This window comes from Pleurodeles waltl, chromosome 7 (assembly GCF_031143425.1).
Source record: "Pleurodeles waltl isolate 20211129_DDA chromosome 7, aPleWal1.hap1.20221129, whole genome shotgun sequence".
NCBI lineage: Eukaryota > Metazoa > Chordata > Amphibia > Caudata > Salamandridae > Pleurodeles > Pleurodeles waltl.
The window spans coordinates 381,157,632-381,178,430 of record NC_090446.1 but is presented as its reverse complement, the minus strand read 5'-3'; positions in this window follow the sequence as shown (position 1 = coordinate 381,178,430).

The following is a 20,799-nucleotide window of genomic DNA, read 5'->3' as shown; positions in this document are numbered from 1 at the left end:
CTCCCGATAAGAATGATACCTCACCTGTGTGGGTAGGCCTAGCGGCCGAGACAAGAGACGCCCCAAAACGCAACGTGGACACATCCCATTTTTTGAAAGAAAACAGAGCTGTTTTTTGCAACGTGCCTACCTGTAGATTTTGGCCTCTAGCTCAGCCGGCACCTAGGGAAACCTACCAAACCTGTGCATTTTTGAAAACTAGAGACCTAGGGGAATCCAAGATGGGGTGACTTGTGGGGCTCTGATCAGGTTCTGTTACCCAGAATCCTTTGCAAACCTCAAATTTTGGCTAAAAAAACGCATTTCCCTCACATTTGGGTGACAGAAAGTTCTGGAATCTGAGAGGAGCCACAAATTTCCTTCCACCCAGCGTTCCCCCAAGTCTCCCGTTAAAAATGATTCATCACCTGTGTGGGTAGGCCTAGCGGCCGAGACAGGAGACGCCCCAAAACACAACGTGGACACATCCCATTTTTTTAAAGAAACCAGAGATGTTTTTTGCAAAGTGCCTACCTGTAGATTTTGGCCTCTAGCTCAGCCGGCACCTAGGGAAACCTACCAAACCTGTGCATTTTTGAAAACTAGAGACCTAGGGGAATCCAAGATGGGGTGACTTGTGGGGCTCTGACCAGGTTCTGTTACCCAGAATCCTTTGCAAACCTCAAAATTTGGCTAAAAAAACACATTTTCCTCACATTTCGGTGACAGAAAGTTCTGGAATCTGAGAGGAGCCACAAATTTCCTTCCACTCAGCATTCCGCCAAGTCTCCTGATAAAAATGATACCTCACTTGTGTGGGTAGGCCTAGCGGCCGAGACAAGAGACGCCCCAAAACGCAACGTGGACACATCCCATTTTTTGAAAGAAAACAGAGCTGTTTTTTGCAACGTGCCTACCAGTAGATTTTGGCCTCTAGCTCAGCCGGCACCTAGGGAAACCTACCAAACCTGTGCATTTTTGAAAACTAGAGACCTAGGGGAATCCAAGATGCGGTGACTTGTGGGGCTCTGGCCAGGTTCTGTTACCCAGAATCCTTTGCAAACCTCCAATTTTGGCTAAAAAAAACACATTTTCCTCACAATTCTGTGACAGAAAGTTCTGGAATCTGAGAGGAGCCCCAAATTTCCTTCCACCCAGCGTTACCCCAAGTCTCCCGATAAAAATGATACCTCACCTGTGTGGGTAGGCATAGAGGCCGTGACAGGAGACGCCCCAAAACACAACGTGGACACATCCCCTTTTTTTAAAGAAAACAGAGCTGTTTTTTGCAACGTGCCTACCTGTAGATTTTGGCCTCTAGCTCAGCCGGCACCTAGGGAAACCTACCAAACCTGTGCATTTTAGAAAACTAGAGACCTAAGGGAATCCAAGATGAGGTGACTTGTGGGGCTCTGATCAGGTTCTGTTACCCAGAATCCTTTGCAAACCTCAAATTTTGGCTATTAAAAAAACATTTTCCTCACATTTCGGTGACAGAAAGTTCTGAAATCTGAGAGGAGCCACATATTTCCTTCCACTTAGTGTTCCCCCAAGTCTCCCGATAAAAATGATACCTCACTTGTGTGGGTAGGGCTAGCGCCAGCGACAGGAGACGCCCCAAAACGCAACGTGGACACATCTCATTTTTTGAAAGAAAACAGAGCTGTTTTTTGCAAAGTGCCTACCTGTAGATTTTGGCCTCTAGCTCAGCCGGCACCTAGGGAAACATACCAAACCTGTGCATTATTGAAAACTAGAGACCTAGGGGAATCAAAGATGGGTTGACTTGTGGGGCTCTGACCAGGTTCTGTTACCCAGAATCCTTTGCAAACCTCAAAATTTGGCTAAAAAAACACATTTTCCTCACATTTCGGTGACAGAAAGTTCTGGAATCTGAGAGGAGCCACAAATTTCCTTCAACCCAGCGCTCCCCCAAGTCTCCCGATGAAAATGATACCTCACTTGTGTGGGTAGTCCTAGCGCCCGTGACAGGAAATGTCCCAAAACACAAAGTGGGCACATCCCATTTTTTGATAGAAAACAGAGCTGTTTTTTGCAAAGTGCCTACCTGTAGATTTTGGCCTCTAGCTCAGCCAGCACCTAGGGAAACCTACCAAACCTGTGCATTTTTGAAAATTAGAGACCTAGGGGAATCCAAGATGGGGTGACTTGTCGGGCTTTGACCAGGTTCTGTTACCCAGAATCCTTTGCAAACAAAATTTGGCTAAAAAAACACATTTTCCTCACATTTCGGTGACAGAGAGTTCTGGAATCTGAGAGGAGCCACAAATTTCCTTCCACTCTGCATTCCGCCAAGTCTCCCGATAAAAATGATACCTCACTTGTGTGGGTAGGCCTAGCGCCCGTGACAGGAGACGCCCCAAAACACAACGTGGACACATCCCATTTTTTTAAAGAAAACAGAGCTGTTTTTTGCAACGTGCCTACCTGTAGATTTTGGCCTCTAGCTCAGCCGGCACCTAGGGAACCCTACCAAACCTGTGCATTTTTGAAAACTAGAGACCTAGGGGAATCCAAGAAGGGGTGACTTGTGGGGCTCTGACCCGGTTCTGTTACCCAGAATCCTTTGCAAACCTCAAAATTTGGCAAAAATAAAACACATTTTCCTCACATTTCGGTGACAGAGAGTTCTGGAATCTGAGAGGAGCCACAAATTTCCTTCCACCAAGCGTTTCCCCCAAATCTCCCGATAAGAATGATACCTCACCTGTGTGGGTAGGCCTAGCGGCCGAGACAAGAGACGCCCCAAAACGCAACGTGGACACATCCCATTTTTTGAAAGAAAACAGAGCTGTTTTTTGCAACGTGCCTACCTGTAGATTTTGGCCTCTAGCTCAGCCGGCACCTAGGGAAACCTACCAAACCTGTGCATTTTTGAAAACTAGAGACCTAGGGGAATCCAAGATGGGGTGACTTGTGGGGCTCTGATCAGGTTCTGTTACCCAGAATCCTTTGCAAACCTCTAATTTTGGCTAAAAAAACGCATTTCCCTCACTATTGGGTGACAGAAAGTTCTGGAATCTGAGAGGAGCCACAAATTTCCTTCCACCCAGCGTTCCCCCAAGTCTCCCGTTAAAAATGATTCCTCACCTGGGTGGGTAGGCCTAGCGGCCGAGACAGGAGACGCCCCAAAACACAATGTGGACACATCCCATTTTTTGAAAGAAACCAGAGATGTTTTTTGCAAAGTGCCTACCTGTAGATTTTGGCCTCTAGCTCAGCCGGCACCTAGGGAAACCTACCAAATCTGTGCATTTTTGAAAACTAGAGACCCAGGGGAATCCAAGATGGGGTGACTTGTGGGGCTCGGACCAGGTTCTGTTACCCAGAATCCTTTGCAAACCTCAAATTTTGGCTAAAAAAAAGCATTTTCCTCACATTTGGGTGACAGAAAGTTCTGGAATCTGAGAGGAGCCACAAATTTCCTTCCACCCAGCGTTCCCCCAAGTCTCCCGATAAAAATGATACCTCACTTGTGTGGGTAGGCCTAGCGCCCGCGACAGGAAACGCCCCAAAATGCAACGTGGACACATCCCATTTTTTGAAAGAAAACAGAGCTGTTTTTTGCAAAGTGCCTACCTGTGGATTTTGGCCTCTAGCTCAGCCGGCACCTAGGGAAACCTACCAAACCTGGGCATTTTTGAAAACTAGGGACCTAGGGGAATCCAAGATGGGGTGTCTTGTGGGGCTCTGACCAGGTTCTGTTACCCAGAATCCTTTGCAAACCTCAAATTTTGGCTAAAAAAACACATTTTCCTCACATTTCTGTGACAGAAAGTTCTGAAATCTGAGAGGAGCCACAAATTTCCTTCCACCCAGCGTTCCCCCAAGTCTCCCGTTAAAAATGATACCTCACCTGTGTGGGTAGGCATAGCGGCCGTGACAGGAGACGCCCCAAAACACAACGTGGACACATCCCCTTTTTTTAAAGAAAACAGAGCTGTTTTTTGCAACGTGCCTACCTGTAGATTTTGGCCTCTCGCTCAGCCGGCACCTAGAGAAACCTACCAAACCTGTGCATTTTAGAAAACTAGAGACCTAAGGGAATCCAAGATGAGGTGACTTGTGGGGCTCTGATCAGGTTCTGTTACCCAGAATCCTTTGCAAACCTCAAATTTTGGCTAATAAAAAAACATTTTCCTCACATTTCGGTGACAGAAAGTTCTGAAATCTGAGAGGAGCCACAAATTTCCTTCCACCCAGCGTTCCCCCAAGTCTCCCGTTAAAAATGATTCCTCACCTGGGTGGGTAGGCCTAGCGGCCGAGACAGGAGACGCCCCAAAACACAATGTGGACACATCCCATTTTTTGAAAGAAACCAGAGATGTTTTTTGCAAAGTGCCTACCTGTAGATTTTGGCCTCTAGCTCAGCCGGCACCTAGGGAAACCTACCAAACCTGTGCATTTTTGAAAACTAGAGACCTAGGGGAATCCAAGATGGGGTGACTTGTGGGGCTCGGACCAGGTTCTGTTACCCAGAATCCTTTGCAAACCTCAAATTTTGGCTAAAAAAAAGCATTTTCCTCACATTTGGGTGACAGAAAGTTCTGGAATCTGAGAGGAGCCACAAATTTCCTTCCACCCAGCGTTCCCCCAAGTCTCCCGATAAAAATGATACCTCACTTGTGTGGGTAGGCCTAGCGCCCGCGACAGGAAACGCCCCAAAATGCAACGTGGACACATCCCATTTTTTGAAAGAAAACAGAGCTGTTTTTTGCAAAGTGCCTACCTGTGGATTTTGGCCTCTAGCTCAGCCGGCACCTAGGGAAACCTACCAAACCTGGGCATTTTTGAAAACTAGGGACCTAGGGGAATCCAAGATGGGGTGTCTTGTGGGGCTCTGACCAGGTTCTGTTACCCAGAATCCTTTGCAAACCTCAAATTTTGGCTAAAAAAACGCATTTCCCTCACTATTGGGTGACAGAAAGTTCTGGAATCTGAGAGGAGCCACAAATTTCCTTCCACCCAGCGTTCCCCCAAGTCTCCCGTTAAAAATGATTCCTCACCTGGGTGGGTAGGCCTAGCGGCCGAGACAGGAGACGCCCCAAAACACAATGTGGACACATCCCATTTTTTGAAAGAAACCAGAGATGTTTTTTGCAAAGTGCCTACCTGTAGATTTTGGCCTCTCGCTCAGCCGGCACCTAGAGAAACCTACCAAACCTGTGCATTTTAGAAAACTAGAGACCTAAGGGAATCCAAGATGAGGTGACTTGTGGGGCTCTGATCAGGTTCTGTTACCCAGAATCCTTTGCAAACCTCAAATTTTGGCTAATAAAAAAACATTTTCCTCACATTTCGGTGACAGAAAGTTCTGAAATCTGAGAGGAGCCACATATTTCCTTCCACTTAGTGTTCCCCCAAGTCTCCCGATAAAAATGATACCTCACTTGTGTGGGTAGGGCTAGCGCCAGCGACAGGAGACGCACCAAAACGCAACGTGGACACATCTCATTTTTTGAAAGAAAACAGAGCTGTTTTTTGCAAAGTGCCTACCTGTAGATTTTGGCCTCTAGCTCAGCCGGCACCTAGGGAAACCTACCAAACCTGTGCATTTTTGAAAACTAGAGACCTAGGGGAATCAAAGATGGGGTGACTTGTGGGGCTCTGACCAGGTTCTGTTACCCAGAATCCTTTGCAAACCTCAAAATTTGGCTAAAAAAACACATTTTCCTCACATTTCGGTGACAGAAAGTTCTGGAATCTGAGAGGAGCCACAAATTTCCTTCAACCCAGCGCTCCCCCAAGTCTCCCGATGAAAATGATACCTCACTTGTGTGGGTAGTCCTAGCGCCCGTGACAGGAAATGTCCCAAAACACAAAGTGGGCACATCCCATTTTTTGATAGAAAACAGAGCTGTTTTTTGCAAAGTGCCTACCTGTAGATTTTGGCCTCTAGCTCAGCCAGCACCTAGGGAAACCTACCAAACCTGTGCATTTTTTAAAACTAGAGACCTAGGGGAATCCAAGATGGGGTGACTTGTCGGGCTTTGACCAGGTTCTGTTACCCAGAATCCTTTGCAAACAAAATTTGGCTAAAAAAACACATTTTCCTCACATTTCGGTGACAGAGAGTTCTGGAATCTGAGAGGAGCCACAAATTTCCTTCCACTCTGCATTCCGCCAAGTCTCCCGATAAAAATGATACCTCACTTGTGTGGGTAGGCCTAGCGCCCGTGACAGGAGACGCCCCAAAACACAACGTGGACACATCCCATTTTTTGAAAGAAAACAGAGCTGTTTTTTGCAACGTGCCTACCTGTAGATTTTGGCCTCTAGCTCAGCCGGCAACTAGGGAACCCTACCAAACCTGTGCATTTTTGAAAACTAGAGACCTAGGGGAATCCAAGAAGGGGTGACTTGTGGGGCTCTGACCTGGTTCTGTTACCCAGAATCCTTTGCAAACCTCTAAATTTGGCAAAAAAAACCACATTTTCCTCACATTTCGGTGACAGAGAGTTCTGGAATCTGAGAGGAGCCACAAATTTCCTTCCACCAAGCGTTTCCCCAAATCTCCCGATAAGAATGATACCTCACCTGTGTGGGTAGGCCTAGCGGCCGAGACGAGAGACGCCCCAAAACGCAACGTGGACACATCCCATTTTTTGAAAGAAAACAGAGCTGTTTTTTGCAACGTGCCTACCTGTAGATTTTGGCCTCTAGCTCAGCCTGCACCTAGAGAAACCTACCAAACCTGTGCATTTTTGAAAACTAGAGACCTAGGGGAATCCAAGATAGGGTGACTTGTGGGGCTCTGATCAGGTTCTGTTACCCAGAATCCTTTGCAAACCTCTAATTTTGGCTAAAAAAACGCATTTCCCTCACTATTGGGTGACAGAAAGTTCTGGAATCTGAGAGGAGCTACAAATTTCCTTCCACCAAGCGTTCCCCCAAGTCTCCCGTTAAAAATGATTCCTCACCTGGGTGGGTAGGCCTAGCGGCCGAGACAGGAGACGCCCCAAAACACAATGTGGACACATCCCATTTTTTGGAAGAAACCAGAGATGTTTTTTGCAAAGTGCCTACCTGTAGATTTTGGCCTCTAGCTCAGCCGGCACCTAGGGAAACCTACCAAACCTGTGCATTTTTGAAAACTAGAGACCTAGGGGAATCCAAGATGGGGTGACTTGTGGGGCTCGGACCAGGTTCTGTTACCCAGAATCCTTTGCAAACCTCAAATTTTGGCTAAAAAAAAGCATTTTCCTCACATTTGGGTGACAGAAAGTTCTGGAATCTGAGAGGAGCCACAAATTTCCTTCCACCCAGCGTTCTCCCAAGTCTCCCGATAAAAATGATACCTCACTTGTGTGGGTAGGCCTAGCGCCCGCGACAGGAAACGCCCCAAAATGCAACGTGGACACTTCCCATTTTTTGAAAGAAAACAGAGCTGTTTTTTGCAAAGTGCCTACCTGTGGATTTTGGCCTCTAGCTCAGCCGGCACCTAGGGAAACCTACCAAACCTGGGCATTTTTGAAAACTAGGAACCTAGGGGAATCCAAGATGGGGTGACTTGTGGGGCTCTGACCAGGTTCTGTTACCCAGAATCCTTTGCAAACCTCAAATTTTGGCTAAAAAAACACATTTTCCTCACATTTCTGTGAGAGAAAGTTCTGGAATCTGAGAGGAGCCACAAATTTCCTTCCACCCAGAGTTACCCCAAGTCTCCCGATAAAAATGATACCTCACCTGTGTGGGTAGGCATAGCGGCCGTGACAGGAGACGCCCCAAAACACAACGTGGACACATCCCCTTTTTTTAAAGAAAACAGAGCTGTTCTTTCCAACGTGCCTACCTGTAGATTTTGGCCTCTAGCTCAGCCGGCACCTAGGGAAACCTACCAAACCTGTGCATTTTAGAAAACTAGAGACCTAAGGGAATCCAAGATGAGGTGACTTGTGGGGCTCTGATCAGGTTCTGTTACCCAGAATCCTTTGCAAACCTCAAATTTTGGCTAATAAAAAAACATTTTCCTCACATTTCGGTGACAGAAAGTTCTGAAATCTGAGAGGAGCCACATATTTCCTTCCATTTAGTGTTCCCCCAAGTCTCCCGATAAAAATGATACCTCACTTGTGTGGGTAGGGCTAGCGCCAGCGACAGGAGACGCCCCAAAACGCAACGTGGACACATCTCATTTTTTTAAAGAAAACAGAGCTGTTTTTTGCAAAGTGCCTACCTGTAGATTTTGGCCTCTAGCTCAGCCGGCACCTAGGGAAACCTACCAAACCTGTGCATTTTTGAAAACTAGAGACCTAGGGGAATCAAAGATGGGGTGACTTGTGGGGCTCTGACCAGGTTCTGTTACCCAGAATCCTTTGCAAACCTCAAAATTTGGCTAAAAAAACACATTTTCCTCACATTTCGGTGACAGAAAGTTCTGGAATCTGAGAGGAGCCACAAATTTCCTTCAACCCAGCGCTCCCCCAAGTCTCCCGATGAAAATGATACCTCACTTGTGTGGGTAGTCCTAGCGCCCGTGACAGGAAATGTCCCAAAACACAAAGTGGGCACATCCCATTTTTTGATAGAAAACAGAGCTGTTTTTTGCAAAGTGCCTACCTGTAGATTTTGGCCTCTAGCTCAGCCAGCACCTAGGGAAACCTACCAAACCTGTGCATTTTTTAAAACTAGAGACCTAGGGGAATCCAAGATGGGGTGACTTGTCGGGCTTTGACCAGGTTCTGTTACCCAGAATCCTTTGCAAACAAAATTTGGCTAAAAAAACACATTTTCCTCACATTTCGGTGACAGAGAGTTCTGGAATCTGAGAGGAGCCACAAATTTCCTTCCACTCTGCATTCCGCCAAGTCTCCCGATAAAAATGATACCTCACTTGTGTGGGTAGGCCTAGCGCCCGTGACAGGAGACGCCCCAAAACACAACGTGGACACATCCCATTTTTTGAAAGAAAACAGAGCTGTTTTTTGCAACGTGCCTACCTGTAGATTTTGGCCTCTAGCTCAGCCGGCAACTAGGGAACCCTACCAAACCTGTGCATTTTTGAAAACTAGAGACCTAGGGGAATCCAAGAAGGGGTGACTTGTGGGGCTCTGACCTGGTTCTGTTACCCAGAATCCTTTGCAAACCTCTAAATTTGGCAAAAAAAACCACATTTTCCTCACATTTCGGTGACAGAGAGTTCTGGAATCTGAGAGGAGCCACAAATTTCCTTCCACCAAGCGTTTCCCCAAATCTCCCGATAAGAATGATACCTCACCTGTGTGGGTAGGCCTAGCGGCCGAGACGAGAGACGCCCCAAAACGCAACGTGGACACATCCCATTTTTTGAAAGAAAACAGAGCTGTTTTTTGCAACGTGCCTACCTGTAGATTTTGGCCTCTAGCTCAGCCTGCACCTAGAGAAACCTACCAAACCTGTGCATTTTTGAAAACTAGAGACCTAGGGGAATCCAAGATAGGGTGACTTGTGGGGCTCTGATCAGGTTCTGTTACCCAGAATCCTTTGCAAACCTCTAATTTTGGCTAAAAAAACGCATTTCCCTCACTATTGGGTGACAGAAAGTTCTGGAATCTGAGAGGAGCTACAAATTTCCTTCCACCAAGCGTTCCCCCAAGTCTCCCGTTAAAAATGATTCCTCACCTGGGTGGGTAGGCCTAGCGGCCGAGACAGGAGACGCCCCAAAACACAATGTGGACACATCCCATTTTTTGGAAGAAACCAGAGATGTTTTTTGCAAAGTGCCTACCTGTAGATTTTGGCCTCTAGCTCAGCCGGCACCTAGGGAAACCTACCAAACCTGTGCATTTTTGAAAACTAGAGACCTAGGGGAATCCAAGATGGGGTGACTTGTGGGGCTCGGACCAGGTTCTGTTACCCAGAATCCTTTGCAAACCTCAAATTTTGGCTAAAAAAAAGCATTTTCCTCACATTTGGGTGACAGAAAGTTCTGGAATCTGAGAGGAGCCACAAATTTCCTTCCACCCAGCGTTCTCCCAAGTCTCCCGATAAAAATGATACCTCACTTGTGTGGGTAGGCCTAGCGCCCGCGACAGGAAACGCCCCAAAATGCAACGTGGACACTTCCCATTTTTTGAAAGAAAACAGAGCTGTTTTTTGCAAAGTGCCTACCTGTGGATTTTGGCCTCTAGCTCAGCCGGCACCTAGGGAAACCTACCAAACCTGGGCATTTTTGAAAACTAGGAACCTAGGGGAATCCAAGATGGGGTGACTTGTGGGGCTCTGACCAGGTTCTGTTACCCAGAATCCTTTGCAAACCTCAAATTTTGGCTAAAAAAACACATTTTCCTCACATTTCTGTGAGAGAAAGTTCTGGAATCTGAGAGGAGCCACAAATTTCCTTCCACCCAGAGTTACCCCAAGTCTCCCGATAAAAATGATACCTCACCTGTGTGGGTAGGCATAGCGGCCGTGACAGGAGACGCCCCAAAACACAACGTGGACAAATCCCCTTTTTTTAAAGAAAACAGAGCTGTTCTTTCCAACGTGCCTACCTGTAGATTTTGGCCTCTAGCTCAGCCGGCACCTAGGGAAACCTACCAAACCTGTGCATTTTAGAAAACTAGAGACCTAAGGGAATCCAAGATGAGGTGACTTGTGGGGCTCTGATCAGGTTCTGTTACCCAGAATCCTTTGCAAACCTCAAATTTTGGCTAATAAAAAAACATTTTCCTCACATTTCGGTGACAGAAAGTTCTGAAATCTGAGAGGAGCCACATATTTCCTTCCACTTAGTGTTCCCCCAAGTCTCCCGATAAAAATGATACCTCACTTGTGTGGGTAGGGCTAGCGCCAGCGACAGGAGACGCCCCAAAACGCAACGTGGACACATCTCATTTTTTTAAAGAAAACAGAGCTGTTTTTTGCAAAGTGCCTACCTGTAGATTTTGGCCTCTAGCTCAGCCGGCACCTAGGGAAACCTACCAAACCTGTGCATTTTTGAAAACTAGAGACCTAGGGGAATCAAAGATGGGGTGACTTGTGGGGCTCTGACCAGGTTCTGTTACCCAGAATCCTTTGCAAACCTCAAAATTTGGCTAAAAAAACACATTTTCCTCACATTTCGGTGACAGAAAGTTCTGGAATCTGAGAGGAGCCACAAATTTCCTTCAACCCAGCGCTCCCCCAAGTCTCCCGTTAAAAATGATTCCTCACCTGTGTGGGTAGGCCTATTGGCCGAGACAGGAGACGCCCCAAAACACAACGTGGACACATCCCATTTTTTGAAAGAAAACAGAGATGTTTTTTGCAAAGTGCCTACCTGTAGATTTTGACCTCTAGCTCAGCCGGCACCTAGGGAAACCTACCAAACCTGTGCATTTTTGAAAACTAGAGACCTTGGGGAATCCAAGATGGGGTGACTTGTGGGGCTCTGACCAGGTTCTGTTACCCAGAATCCTTTGCAAACCTCAAATTTTGGCTAAAAAAAAGCATTTTCCTCAAATTTGGGTGACAGAAAGTTCTGGAATCTGAGAGGAGCCACAAATAACCTTCCACCCAGCGTTCCCCCAAGTCTCCCGATAAAAATGATACCTCACTTGTGTGGGTAGGCCTAGCGCCCGCGACAGGAAACGCCCCAAAATGCAACGTGGGCACATCCCATTTTTTGAAAGAAAACAGAGCTGTTTTTTGCAAAGTGCCTACCTGTGGATTTTGGCCTCTAGCTCAGCCGGCACCTAGGGAAACCTACCAAACCTGGGCATTTTTGAAAACTAGGGACCTAGGGGAATCCAAGATGGGGTGACCTGTGGGGCTCTGACCAGGTTCTGTTACCCAGAATCCTTTGCAAACCTCAAATTTTGGCTAAAAAAACACATTTTCCTCACATTTCTGTGACAGAAAGTTCTGGAATCTGAGAAGAGCCACAAATTTCCTTCCACCCAGCGTTACCCCAAGTCTCCCGATAAAAATGATACCTCACCTGTGTGGGTAGGCCTAGCGGCCGTGACAGGAGACGCCCCAAAACACAACGTGGACACATCCCATTTTTTTAAAGAAAACAGAGCTGTTTTTTGCAACGTGCCTACCTGTAGATTTTGGCCTCTAGCTCAGCCGGCACCTAGGGGAATCCAAGATGGGGTGACTTGTGGGGCTCGGACCAGGTTCTGTTACCCAGAATCCTTTGCAAACCTCAAATTTTGGCAAAAAAAACGCATTTTCCTCACATTTGGGTGACAGAAAGTTCTGGAATCTGAGAGGAGCCACAAATTTCCTTCCACCCAGCGTTCCCCCAAGTGTCCCGATAAAATGATACCTTACTTGTGTGGGTAGGCCTAGCGCCCGCGACAGGAAACGCCCCAAAATGCAACGTGGACACATCCCATTTTTTAAAAGAAAACAGAGCTGTTTTTTGCAAAGTCCCTACCTGTATATTTGGGCCTCTAGCTCAGCCGGCACCTAGGGAAACCTACCAAACCTGTGCATTTTTGAAAACTAGAGACCTAGGGAAATCCAAGATGGGGTGACTTGTGCGGCTCTGACCAGGTTTTATTACCCAGAATCCTTTGCAAACCTCAAAATTTGGCTAAAAAAACAAATTTTCCTCACATTTCGGTGACAGAAAGTTCTAGAATCTGAGAGGAGCCAGAAATTTCCTTCCACCCAGCGTTCCCCCAAGTCTCCCGATAAAAATGGTAGCTCACTTGTGTGGGTAGGCCTAGCGCCCGCGACAAGATATGCCCCAAAACACAACGTGGACACATCACAGAAAACAGAGCTGTTTTTTGCAAAGTGCCTACCTGTAGATTTTGGCCTCTAGCTCAGCCGGCACCTAGGGAAACCCACCAAACCTGTGCATTTTTAAAAACTAGAGACCTAGGGGAATCCAAGCTGGGGTGACTTGTGGGGCTCTGACCTGGTTATGCTACCCAGAATCCTTTGCAAACCTCAAATTGTAGCTAAAAAAATGCATTTTCCTCACATAACAGTGACAGAAAGTTCTGAAATCTGAGAGGAGCCACAAATTTCCTTCCACTCAGCGTTCCCCCAAGTCTCCCGATAAAAATGATACATCACTTGTGTGGGTAGGCCTAGCGCCCTCGACAGGAGATGCCCCAAAACACAACGTGGACACATCCCATTTTTTGAAAGAAAAAAGAGCTGTTTTTTGCAACGTGCCTACCTGTAGATTGTGGCCTCTAGCTCAGCCAGCACCTAGGGAAACCTACCAAACCTGTGCATTTTTGAAAACTAGAGACCTAGGGGAATCCAAGATGGGGTGACTTGTGAGGCTCTGACCAGGTTCTGTTACCCAGAATCCTTTGCAAACAAATTTTGGCTAAAAAAAACACATTTTCCTCACATTTCTGTGACACAAAGTTCTGGAATCTGAGAAGAGCCACAAATTTCCTTCCACCCAGCGTTACCCCAAGTCTCCCGATAAAAATGATACCTCACCTGTGTGGGTAGGCCTAGCGGCCGTGACAGGAGACGCCCCAAAACACAACGTGGACACATCCCATTTTTTTAAAGAAAACAGAGCTGTTTTTTGCAACGTGCCTACCTGTAGATTTTGGCCTGTAGCTCAGCCGGCACCTAGGGGAATAAAAGATGGGGTGACTTGTGGGGCTCGGACCAGGTTCTGTTACCCAGAATCCTTTGCAAACCTCAAATTTTGGCAAAAAAAAACGCATTTTCCTCACATTTGGGTGACAGAAAGTTCTGGAATCTGAGAGGAGCCACAAATTTCCTTACACCCAGCGTTCCCCCAAGTGTCCCGATAAAATTATACCTTACTTGTGTGGGTAGGCCTAGCGCCCGCGACAGGAAACGCCCCAAAATGCAACGTGGACACATCCCATTTTTTAAAAGAAAACAGAGCTGTTTTTTGCAAAGTCCCTACCTGTAGATTTGGGCCTCTAGCTCAGCCGGCACCTAGGGAAACCTACCAAACCTGTGCATTTTTGAAAACTAGAGACCTAGCGGAATCCAAGATGGGTTGACTTGTGGGGGCTCTGACCCGGTTCTATTACCCAGAATCCTTTGCAAACCTCAAAATTTGGCTAAAAAAACCAATTTTCCTCATATTTCGGTGACAGAAAGTTCTGGAATCTGAGAGGAGCCTCAAATTTCCTTCCACCCAGCGTTCCCCCAAGTCTCCCGATAAAAATGGTAGCTCACTTGTGTGGTAGGCCTAGCGCCCGCGACAGGAGACGCCCCAAAATGCAAAGTGGACACATCCCATTTTTTGAAAGAAAACAGAGCTGTTTTTTGCAAAGTGCCTACCTGTAGATTTGGGCCTCTAGCTCAGCCGGCACCTAGGGAAACCTACCAAACCTGTGCATTTTTGAAAACTAGAGACCTAGGGGAATCCAAGATGGGGGGACTTGTGGGGCTCTGACCAGGTTTTATTACCCAGAATCCTTTGCAAACCTCAAAATTTGGTTAAAAAAACAAATTTTCCTCACATTTCGGTGACAGAAAGTTCTAGAATCTGAGAGGAGCCACACATTTCCTTCCATCCAGCGTTCCCCCAAGTCTCCCGATAAAAATGATACCTCACTTGTGTGGGTAGTCCTAGCGCCCGCGACAGGAAATGTTCCAAAACACAAAGTGGGCACATCCCATTTTTTGACAGAAAACAGAGCTGTTTTTTGCAAAGTGCCTACCTGTAGATTTTGGCCTCTAGCTCAGCCGGGACCTAGGGAAACCTACCAAACCTGTGCATATTTGAAAACTAGAGACCTAGCGGAATCCAAAATGGGGTGACTTGTGAGGCTCTGACCAGGTTCTGTTACCCAGAATCCTTTGCAAACCTCAAATTCTGGCTATAAAAACGCATTTTCCTCACATTTGGGTGACAGAAAGTTCTGGAATCTGAGAGGAGCCACAAATTTCCTTCCACCCAGCGTTCCCCCAGTCTCCCGATAAAAATTATACCTCACTTGTGTGGATAGGCCTAGCGCCCGAGACAGGAAACGCCCAAAAATGCAACGTGGACACATCCCATTTTTTGAAAGAAAACAGAGCTGTTTTTTGCAAAGTGCCTACCTGTGGATTTTGGCCTCTAGCTCAGCCGGCACATAGGGAAACCTACCAAACCTGTGCATTTTTGAAAACTAAGGACCTAGGGGAATCCGAGATGGGGTGACTTGTGGGGCTCTGACCAGGTTCTGTTACCCAGAATCCTTTGCAAACCTCAAATTTTGGCTAAAAAAACGCATTTTCCTCACATTTGGGTGACAGAAAGTTCTGGAATCTGAGAGGAGCCACAAATTTCCTTCCACCCAGCGTTCCCCCAAGTCTCCCGATAAAAATGATACCTCACCTGTGTGGGTAGGCCTAGCGGCCGAAACAGGAGACGCCCCAAAACACAACGTGGACACATCCCATTTTTTGAAAGAAAACAGAGATGTTTTTTGCAAAGTGCCTACCTGTAGATTTTGGCCTCTAGCTCAGCCGGCACCTAGGGAAACCTACCAAACCTGTGCATTTTTGAAAACTAGAGACCTAGGGGAATCCAGGATGGGGTGACTTGTGGGGCTCTGATCAGGTTCTGTTACCCAGAATCCTTTGCAAACCTCAAATTTTGGCTTAAAAAACATATTTTCCTTACATTTTGGTGACAGAAAGTTCTGGAATCTGAGAGGAGACACAAATTTCCTTCCACCCAGCGTTCCCCCAAGTCTCCCGATAAAAATGATACCTCACTTGTGTGGGTAGGCCTAGCGCCCGTGACAAGATATGCCCCAAAACACAACGTGGACACATCACAGAAAACAGAGCTGTTTTTTGCAAAGTGTCTACCTGTAGGTTTTGGCCTCTAGCTCAGCCGGCACCTAGGGAAACCTACCAAACCTGTGCATTTTTGAAAACTAGAGACCTAGGGGAATCCAGGATGGGGTGACTTGTGAGGCTCTGACCAGGTTCTGTTACCCAGAATCCTTTGCAAACCTCAAATTTTGGCTAAAAAAACGCATTTTCCTCACATTTGGGTGACAGAAAGTTCTGGAATCTGAGAGGAGCCACAAATTTCCTTCCACCCAGTGTTCCCCCAAGTCTCCCGATAAAAATGATACCTCACTTGTGTGGGTAGGCCTAGCGCCCGTGACAGGAAACGCCCCAAAATGCAACGTGGACACATCCCAATTTTTGAAAGAAAACAGAGCTGTATTTTGCAAAGTGCCTCCCTGTGGATTTTGGCCTCTAGCTCAGCCGGCACCTAGGGAAACTTACCAAACCTGTGCATTTTTTAAAACTAGGGACCTAGGGGAATCCAAGATGGGGTGACTTGTGAGGCTCTGACCAGGTTCTGTTACCCAGAATCCTTTGCAAACCTCAAATTTTGGCTAAAAAAACGCATTTTCCTCACATTTGGGTGACAGAAAGTTCTGGAATCTGAGAGGAGCCACAAATTTCCTTCCACCCAGCGTTCCCCCAAGTCTCCCGATAAAAATGATACCACACCTGTGTGGGTAGGCCTAGCGGCCGAAACAGGAGACGCCCCAAAACACAACGTGGACACATCCCATTTTTTTAAAGAAAACAGAGATGTTTTTTGCAAAGTGCCTACCTGTAGATTTTGGCCTCATCCGGCACCTAGGGAAACATACCAAACCTGTGCATTTTTGAAAACTAGAGACCTAGGGGAATCCAGGATGGGGTGACTTGTGGGGCTCTGATCAGGTTCTGTTACCCAGAATCCTTTGCAAACCTCAAATTTTGGCCAAAAAAACACATTTTCCTCACATTTGGGTGACAGAAAGTTCTGGAATCTGAGAGGAGCCACAAATTTCCTTCCACCCAGCGTTCCCCCAAGTCTCCCGATAAAAATGATACCTCACTTGTGTGGGTAGGCCTAGCGCCCGCGACAGGAAACACCCCAAAATGCAACGTGGACACATCCCATTTTTTGAAAGAAAACAGAGCTGTTTTTTGCAAAGTGCCTACCTGTGGATTTTGGCCTCTAGCTCAGCCAGCACCTAGGGAAACCAACCAAACCTGTGCATTTTTTAAAACTATGGACCTAGTGGAACCCAAGATGGGGTGACTTGTGGGGCTCTGACCAGGTTCTGTTACCCAGAATCCTTTGCAAACCTCAAATTTTGGCTAAAAAAATGCATTTTCCTCACATTTCGGTGACAGAAAGTTCTGGAATCTGAGAGGAGCCACACATTTCCTTCCATCCAGCGTTCCCCCAAGTCTCCCAATAAAAATGATACCTCACTTGTGTGGGTAGTCCTAGCGCCCGCGACAGGAAATGTCCCAAAACACAAAGTGGGCACATCCCATTTTTTGACAGAAAACAGAGCTGTTTTTTGCAAAGTGCCTACCTGTAGATTTTGGCCTCTAGCTCAGCCGGCACCTAGGGAAACCTACCAAACCTGTGCATATTTGAAAACTAGAGACCTAGGGGAATCCAAGATGGGGTGACTTGTGAGGCTCTGACCAGGTTCTGTTACCCAGAATCCTTTGCAAACCTCAAATTCTGGCTAAAAAAACGCATTTTCCTCACATTTGGGTGACAGAAAGTTCTGGAATCTGAGAGGAGCCACAAATTTCCTTCCACCCAGCGTTCTCCCAGTCTCCCGATAAAAATGATACCTCACTTGTGTGGATAGGCCTAGCGCCCGCGACAGGAAACGCCCAAAAATGCAACGTGGACACATCCCATTTTTTGAAAGAAAACAGAGCTGTTTTTTGCAAAGTGCCTACCTGTGGATTTTGGCCTCTAGCTCAGCCGGCACATAGGGAAACCTACCAAACCTGTGCATTTTTGAAAACTAAGGACCTAGGGGAATCCGAGATGGGGTGATTTGTGGGGCTCTGACCAGGTTCTGTTACCCAGAATCCTTTGCAAACCTCAAATTTTGGCTAAAAAAACGCATTTTCCTCACATTTGGGTGACAGAAAGTTCTGGAATCTGAGAGGAGCCACAAATTTCCTTCCACCCAGCGTTCCCCCAAGTCTCCCGATAAAAATGATACCTGACCTCTGTGGGTAGGCCTAGCGGACGAAACAAGAGACGCCCCAAAACACAACGTGGACACATCCCATTTTTTGAAAGAAAACAGAGATGTTTTTTGCAAAGTGCCTACCTGTAGATTTTGGCCTCTAGCTCAGCCGGCACCTAGGGAAACCTACCAAACCTGTGCATTTTTGAAAACTAGAGACCTAGGGGAATCCAGGATGGGGTGACTTGTGGGGCTCTGATCAGGTTCTGTTACCCAGAATCCTTTGCAAACCTCAAATTTTGGCTAAAAAAACATATTTTCCTAACATTTCGGTGACAGAAAGTTCTGGAATCTGAGAGGAGACACAAATTTCCTTCCCACAGCGTTCCCCCAATTCTCCCGATAAAAATGATACCTCACTTGTGTGGGTAGGCCTAGCGCCCGTGACAAGATATGCCCCAAAACACAACGTGGACACATCACAGAAAACAGAGCTGTTTTTTGCAAAGTGTCTACCTGTAGGTTTTGGCCTCTAGCTCAGCCGGCACCTAGGGAAACCTACCAAACCTGTGCATTTTTGAAAACTAGAGACCTAGGGGAATCCAGGATGGGGTGACTTGTGAGGCTCCGACCAGGTTCTGTTACCCAGAATCCTTTGCAAACCTCAAATTTTGGCTAAAAAAACGCATTTTCCTCACATTTGGGTGACAGAAAGTTCTGGAATCTGAGAGGAGCCACAAATTTCCTTCCACCCAGTGTTCCCCCAAGTCTCCCGATAAAAATGATACCTCACTTGTGTGGGTAGGCCTAGCGCCCGTGACAGGAAACGCCCCAAAATGCAACGTGGACACATCCCATTTTTTTAAAGAAAACAGAGCTGTTTTTTGCAAAGTGCCTCCTTGTGGATTTTGGCCTCTAGCTCAGCCGGCACCTAGGGAAACCTACCAAACCTGTGCATTTTTTAAAACTAGGGACCTAGGGGAATCCAAGATGGGGTGACTTGTGGGGCTCTGACCAGGTTCTGTTACCCAGAATCCTTTGCAAACCTCAAATTTTGGCTAAAAAAACGCATTTTCCTCACATTTGGGTGGCAGAAAGTTCTGGAATCTGAGAGGAGCCACAAATTTCCTTCCACCCAGCGTTCCCCCAAGTCTCCCGATAAAAATGATACCTTACTTGTGTGGGTAGGCCTAGCGCCCGCGACAGGAAACGCCCCAAAATGCAACGTGGACACATCCCATTTTTTGAAAGAAAACAGAGCTGTTTTTTGCAAAGTGCCTACCTGTGGATTTTGGCCTCTAGCTCAGCCGGCACCTAGGGAAACCTACCAAACCTGTGCATTTTTGAAAACTAGAGACCTAGGGAAATCCAAGATGGGGTGACTTGTGCGGCTCTGACCAGGTTCTGTTACCCAGAATCCTTTGCAAACCTCAAAATTTGGCTAAAAAAACATATTTTCCTAACATTTCGGTGACAGAAAGTTCTGGAATCTGAGAGGAGCCACAAATTTCCTCCCACCCAGCGTTCCCCCAAGTCTCCCGATAAAAATGATACCTCACTTGTGTGGGTAGGCCTAGCGCCCGCGACAGGAGACGCCCCAAAACGCAACGTAGACACATCCCATTTTTTAAAAGAAAACAGAGCTGTTTTTTGCAAAGTCCCTACCTGTAGATTTGGGCCTCTAGCTCAGCCGGCACCTAGGGAAACCTACCAAACCTGTGCATTTTTTAAAACTAGAGACCTAGCGGAATCCAAGATGGGTTGACTTGTGGGGGCTCTGACCCGGTTCTATTACCCAGAATCCTTTGCAAACCTCAAAATTTGGCTAAAAAAACCCATTTTCCTCATATTTCGGTGACAGAAAGTTCTGGAATCTGAGAGGAGCCACAAATTTCCTTCCACCCAGCGTTCCCCCAAGTCTCCCGATAAAAATGGTAGCTCACTTGTGTGGTAGGCCTAGCGCCAGCGACAGGAGACGCCCCAAAATGCAACGTGGACACATCCCATTTTTTGAAAGAAAACAGAGCTGTTTTTTGCAAAGTGCCTACCTGTAGATTTGGGCCTCTAGCTCAGCCGGCACCTAGGGAAACCTACCAAACCTGTGCATTTTTGAAAACTAGAGACCTAGGGGAAACCAAGATGGGTTGACTTGTGCGGCTCTGACCATCTTCTGTTAGCCAGAATCCTTTGCAAACCTCAAAATTTGGCTAAAAAAACATATTTTCCTAACATTTAGGTGACAGAAAGTTCTGGAATCTGAGAGGAGCCACAAATTTCCTTCCACCCAGTGTTCCCCCAAGTCTCCCGATAAAAATGGTAGCTCACTTGTGTGGGTAGGCCTAGCGCCCGCGACAAGATATGCCCCAAAACACAACGTGGACACATCACAGAAAACAGAGCTGTTTTTTGCAAAGTGTCTACCTGTAGATTTTGGCCTCTAGCTCAGCCGGCACCTAGGGAAACCTACCAAACCTGTGCATATTTGAAAACTAGAGACCTAGGGGAATCCAAGATCGGGTGACTTGTGAGGCTCTGACCAGGTTCTGTTACCCAGAATCCTTTGCAAACCTCAAATTCTGGCTAAAAAAACGCATTTTCCTCACATTTGGGTGACAGAAAGTTCTGGAATCTGAGAGGAGCCACAAATTTCCTTCCACCCAGCGTTCCCCCAGTCTCCCAATAAAAATGATACCTCACTTGTGTGGATAGGCCTAGCGCCCGCGACAGGAAACGCCCAAAAATGCAACGTGGACACATCCCATTTTTTGAAAGAAAACAGAGCTGTTTTTTGCAAAGTGCCTACCTGTGGATTTTGGCCTCTAGCTCAGCCGGCACATAGGGAAACCTACCAAACCTGTGCATTTTTTAAAACTAAGGACCTAGGGGAATCCAAGATGGGGTGACTTGTGGGGCTCTGACCAGGTTCTGT